Source organism: Orbicella franksi, chromosome 4 (assembly GCF_964199315.1).
Source record: "Orbicella franksi chromosome 4, jaOrbFran1.1, whole genome shotgun sequence".
Taxonomy (NCBI): Eukaryota; Metazoa; Cnidaria; class Anthozoa; order Scleractinia; family Merulinidae; genus Orbicella; species Orbicella franksi.
Window position 1 is genome coordinate 10,324,801 of NC_138148.1, and position 5,922 is coordinate 10,330,722.

The following is a 5,922-nucleotide window of genomic DNA, read 5'->3' on the forward strand; positions in this document are numbered from 1 at the left end:
AACATTTCTCGCCAATATGGTGTTATTACATAAAAATCATTATCAGTACTCCCTCGAGAACACCGGCTGAAAAAAATCTCATCGCAGTCGCTGATAGCTTTACAGCTGTAAATTTAGTAATCAGAAATCTCCTCGCTGAGTTTATGTAAATATTAACTGACTTGCGAGTTTGAAAGAGATAGCTTACACGGAAAGGAATAATGAACTCGGCTGGTGTCCGCTAAGTATATGTAAACGATTAAAGAAGCGATGGCATTCAATCCGAAAATATGGTTCTCCGGCGAGGAATCGAACAGCCCGGCCGTGATTATGTAATCCTATGTGAGAATATCGAGAGAATATGGCTGACTTCCCTCGCGTATGTTGGTACGAATATTCCTCGCTATCAGTTTCGTCAGCTGAGAGCCACACAAATGTAACTTTCATACTGAAAACTGACATTCGGATTGAATCAGTGCTGAATTAATTACAGGAAACCTTACCTGAAAGGAATTGCTTTGAAATGTGAAATTCGGCTGGCTTGTTTAGGATTCGATTTTTCTACCGTTTATCTGCCTGCAGGTGCATCCAAATGTGTTGATAAATTTCTGTCCTTACGAGACACGAAAAAAGGCCAAAGGTGTGATCTGTACAGAAACAATGGATGATTTATGGCTCTATATTTGCTTTCTCAAGCGAAAAAAAATCCGCTGAGAGGCTTTGTTGTGTTCACCAATGAGATCGATGGTATTGGAGAACAAATGTGTCTCGAAGAACAGTAACACCTGCTCTATAGGAATTATAAATAAACCCCACAAAATGCATTGTGCATAATTTAAAACAAGGCGCGAAAGGCGCGAAACCACCTGACTTCCTCTTGGATACCAGCTGACCAGTTTAAGTGCAGGCTCTGACCAGGAAGGCTTGGTCATCTATAGATTTAGCATAACCAAGAGAAAATGCGCATTAATTATAATTTTGATTGGCTACACGGCTAGGGGCGGTCTTATTATCGATACAATGTCCCGAGATCTGGTCAGTCGTGGAAAATGGCCTCAACTTCCCCTTTTTTTGTTGTTTGTTACGTCGGTCAGTTTTTCTGCTAATGCAACCCAGATGGCTCGACCTCGTTACCTATCGACTTTAAAAGTTGGCTCGGGGCTTCGTCCTCTGCCAATTATCAGCCGATAGTAACTTAGCTCAAGCGCGCCACCGCGGCCAGAGGAAAAGTGTCGTTTACAGTTCACCTTCGTCGACAATGGACGGTGGAAGAATTTTCGATTGTTACCATCCAATCAAAAGAAAAAAAAATTATTTACTCAGACCTGCCAACTCTCCCGGTTTTCCCGGGAGTCTCCAAGTTTTTCATCAAATCTCCCGGTCTCCCGGTTAGAGCACCAGATATTCCGGGAACTACCTACCGTGGTTCTTTTTAATTTTTTTTTTCATTAATTTCGTTATTTTCAAGATTTCAAAAAGGAAAATAAAACAAGAAGGGAATTTGTTGCTCTTATTTGAGCTGCTCTTGATCGGAAAAAGTAAAACAGAACATTCAAATTGATGTATATTTAGCGAGTATCCCAACTGGTCAGAAATCAACCAATCAAATTGCACAATACATGGTACAAAATTGGCAAGATTTCTAGCCATCTCCAGGTTTTTGTACTCTGGGGGTTGGCAGGTATGTTTACTAGACAGCTTTTCTAATGACTGTACCTAACTGATATGGCATTCGACGTTTCAAGCACTGAGCACCCCTCCCTGGTAAGCCTTATTGGCATCATCTTGAAGCTGCAATCTGTATGTTTTTATTACTTTTGCTCCCGTCTGTTGAAATGGTAGCCTGTTCCAGGCCCGCCCGCTTTTTCAATGGTCCCCACTGACCGAAAGCCTGGAACAGGCTACTGTTGGAATGGCTTTCTAGGCCCTTTCACGCACCGTTGGTTTCATTCAGGGATTAAAAAAAAGGGATCACGCGATGACGAATTTCATTATCATGATCGTGTGATGAGTGAAACTCCTGCCTTCGGAGCAGGTGCTTCACAGTTTGTTTGCAAGCTTGTTGAGTTTCGAAATTCGCATGGACAAGATTTGCCTCGAACTTGACACTTTTGAGGAATTTGCAACAGCTGTGCTACAAAGTTTAGCCAAGAGATGTTTGTCGTCACGTGATCACTTTTTGAAAAAAAACCAAACAAAATCCGCGGCCGAAACCAACGGTGCGTACGACGGCCGGCCTGAAGAAAAAAACCTTTTAAACAGATGTCTGAGATCAATAGTAAGCGAGGCTAATTTTAGAACAAGCCTTCTTAGAGGATTTACAATTGATTAGTACTTATGATTCCATAGGAGGGTCTGGTGAGGAGAAGATAAATGAAAGTGAATGACACCTCTATACTATTACCCTCCTCAGTAATTTTACCGTGGTAGCGGCTGACTCGAAAGCTTTGCTCCTTTGGCTACTCCTTTAATATTCTTTTTTAATTTAATCTACTTTCGTCTTTGTTTTCTATTTCATAAATTTTTGGATTTCTGTTTACTAAAAGCGATTTTTCTGTAATTGAAATAGGTGTAAATAAATATAATCGAACCGGGAAATCAGCAAAACGGTAGAAAACTGACATTACATACTGGGCAGTATATATTTTCACGGGATCATGTTGGTGTTCCCAAACAACAGGATTACAGTCAATCCTCCACTAACGGCCAACTCTCTACAACGGCCACATTTTTGGTCCGTGTGGACAGTCCATACATTCACTCTTACTTTATCTCCTCTACCACGGCCACCTCTCCACAGTGGCAACAGCCGCTAAAAGGCGTCCCGACTACCAAAATTGCCTCTCGCCAACGGCCAGTTAATCAAGGATTAAATTGACGATCGGTGAATACAAAACCCCATTTTGTTATTGTAATGTGATATACATTTTGGTTTAAATATCAGTGATAAAAAAGACCATTTTTTCGATAAAAAAACAAAATTGTTGCACCCCCGAAAGTCTCCTCCCCACAACGGCCACCTCACAACAACGGCCACTTTCATATCCGTCTCCGAGGAGGCTGTTATGGAGAGGTTCGACTGTATTTTGTCAAGACCTTCTCTTGATTTTGTATAAGCCCAGGAAATTGAATTGTTTGAGAACACTAACATGGCCACCGAGACGCCATGTAAAACGGTCTATCTATTCCACGGGTGTTCCCATGTTGGTTTTCCGACGTTCGTCGGGGTTTTGATGAACTAAAAGGTGGCCTGATTTAAAATTAATTATACATACTTTCAATAGTATAATGTTGAATTATTACCAGTTTTCCTCGTATTTTTCGCACTGAAGTCTGTCAGGGGAATCTTCGGCAATCTTCGGAAATTTCCAAAAAATAGTCAGAAACGAGCAAATGTCCTTTTACAGTCTTTAGACAAGAAATCAATTCAGTTTTGGAGTTACTCGGGAAAGGTCGGAATTTATCGGTAATTAAATTATCGGAAATCTTTCACATCCATTTCTAAATTATCCATGCCGACACAAGATATTGTGAAGTGAAATGAGGGGAAATAGTTATGCAAAGCTTTCCAGCAGTATAACGCATTGTGAATACACCATTTCTTTCACAGACTTGGTTCAGTTTAAACTAAAAATCAGATTACGATTGGGACATTTCTCGGTTTTCCACTCAAAAGTATTGCATAACTAAACTAACCGACAGAGAAAGAAATCAAACTATAATGCTTAATTCATCTCTCGCCGCGTCGAACAAAGCTGCTAGATCTTTTTTGACATCGAAATCGGCTGAATTTTGATACGAAAGGTTGATGATAAATATTTTAAGTATACATTTTTCATCTTTCTTTCTTTACTGTGAAACCCAAATCTCCCTCGGTATCATTCATCATCGTACTGTTATAGATCGATGGGAACATATTGCTCAGTTAATCTTGATCGGATAATAATAATAACAATGAGATCTTGAACATTAACTTTAAGAACAACTAATATATCGTTCCTTTTCGAGCCCCGCGCTTGAGGCAAACCTGGCTTTGTACTCAGATTCGCTTCTAGTGTAAGCGCACGTGTGAACTGTTTTTCAACCTTTTCAAAATTCCTTGGCCAAAAGTGATGCGAGTTAATGAAAGGTAGTATAGTACTTCAACCACCCCAGTGGACAATGAGGGCTACTGTCACATGAGTCGAACTATAGGGAAAGATTTTACTGACTGGGAACAGTACGGCATTTCAGCCGACATACCTTGAGAAATTTGACGAAGATCCGTTCTTCACTGACTCACTGGAATCCGCTGCAAGTTCACGGGGTCATCACAGTCTCTTCGGTGGTTAACATCAGGATATTCTCAAAGCAGAGTTTCCAGTTATTTTCAGTGGAGAATAAAACTGTCGACAGCGCAGTGCCATAACATTTCGCTTACTCAACAACCCTTGCATAAGATAACTGTCTCTTATGTAAGAGTTCAAGGTTAGTTTTAGGATAAAGCTCGCCCCAGTCTCATAATTATGACGATCGTCCAACTATTCAGAGAGATAAGAGATGGCCGAAAGAAGAGAGTAAATGACCTGGGATTTGCCTAGTTTTTCGCTGGGAATTAAATTTTGGTCACTGAGACTGGGAATCACAAACACAAAAATGGGAATGTGATGGGGTTTGGGCAAAAAGTAGGCTGAGAAACGGGATTTTGGCAAAGTTACCTCTCTTACCTTCAGGACAATCTTCAAATTGTCTGGAAATCGAATCGCAAAACTGAACGCTGGAAAATACGAAACTGAATAGGTTAAACAGGATTTAAATATCACGGTCTGGAGAGTGATAAAGAGGCGTCCTGATTACGCTTTTAAAAAAACAGCAATTCAGGTAAAGAGACTAAGTTACCGTGACATGTTGTGTTGATTATGTTTAGTGACATTCCGGCTGTACTTTGAGCTGTGAATCGTCTCGTCAGTCGTTGTGTAATAATTGACGAGTGTTAATCGAAAAACATTCAGTTCTTTAACGCTTCCCGTGTTATTTTCGACCATTACTCAAACGGTACGTAGAACCGGTTACAAGAGTCCGCATTTCGCATTTTGTTATTCTCATAATATCGGAGATGGCCATGCACAATTATATAACATCAAGACCACGAGACGACAAACAAAACTTATTGGCAATTATTTTCCCTACATTATAGTATTGACTCGGAAGAGGACTAGTTGAAATATTGGCCAATAAATTTTGCCCTTTTGTTGTTGTACCAGCCTTGCAATCAGGTTGGCTTTATTTTTGACCTTTTGAGGCCTAATCGTTCTACTTTTTCACGTATTTATCCATGAATTATAAGGTGGCCCTGAACTTCTTCAGTGAGAAATTTACAGTTTTTTGAACGCACATTTTTTAGCGGTGAAATTTCAGTAGCCTCAAAATGCAAAGTAAAATTCATTTGACCTTGTTTGGCCATGATTGCATGACAACCAGTGTCCAAACTGTAAGATGGAGTTAACGAACTTTTTAAACGTTTCTTTGTCAGAAACAGGAGACAGAAATGTCGATAACCTCAAACATTTGTCAAAATTAAAGGTGAAAACTTAGATGCGTTTGACTATTTTGTCCTTACCATGGCAACCATTTTGAAGAGTTATAGTTTATTCAACTCCGCGGCATAGATGACGTCAAGAACCTCACCTACATAAGAATAGAAGAGCAGCTCCGCGCGTGCGTTAACTTCGTTCATTCCTCTGCCGCCATGGGCGTACGAGCTGGGGGAGGGGGGGGGCTGGTGGGGCGAGGGGGGCCTCCCCAGGTACGGAAATAATGTGATTTTACGGGCAAAACGCTAATGATTCGGGCAACAACACTTGAAGAGAAAACATTACAAAATAATGCTGTTTGCGTGATTTCCAAAACTCGTAAATAAAGTTTCTAGCTAGTTACTTTTTTCAGATTTTTTTCTTTGATGAG

At 40.4% G+C, this 5,922-nt stretch overlaps 1 protein-coding gene across 2 annotated transcripts in view; it reads right to left on the reverse strand.

The window, feature by feature from the left end:
* LOC145483367 (uncharacterized) overlaps positions 1 to 5,240 on the reverse strand; it is a 15,538-nt gene extending 10,298 nt beyond the window's left edge. Inside the window, exon 1 of one of the 2 annotated variants that reach the window (XM_081461869.1) lies at positions 4,222 to 5,240. The gene's annotated coding sequence lies outside the window, so the exon portion shown is untranslated. Of the gene's footprint in view, positions 1 to 482; positions 731 to 4,221 lie in introns of those variants that run through there. The other variant, XM_081461868.1, reaches the window with a different exon arrangement.
* Between the last annotated feature and the right edge of the window lie 682 nt (positions 5,241 to 5,922).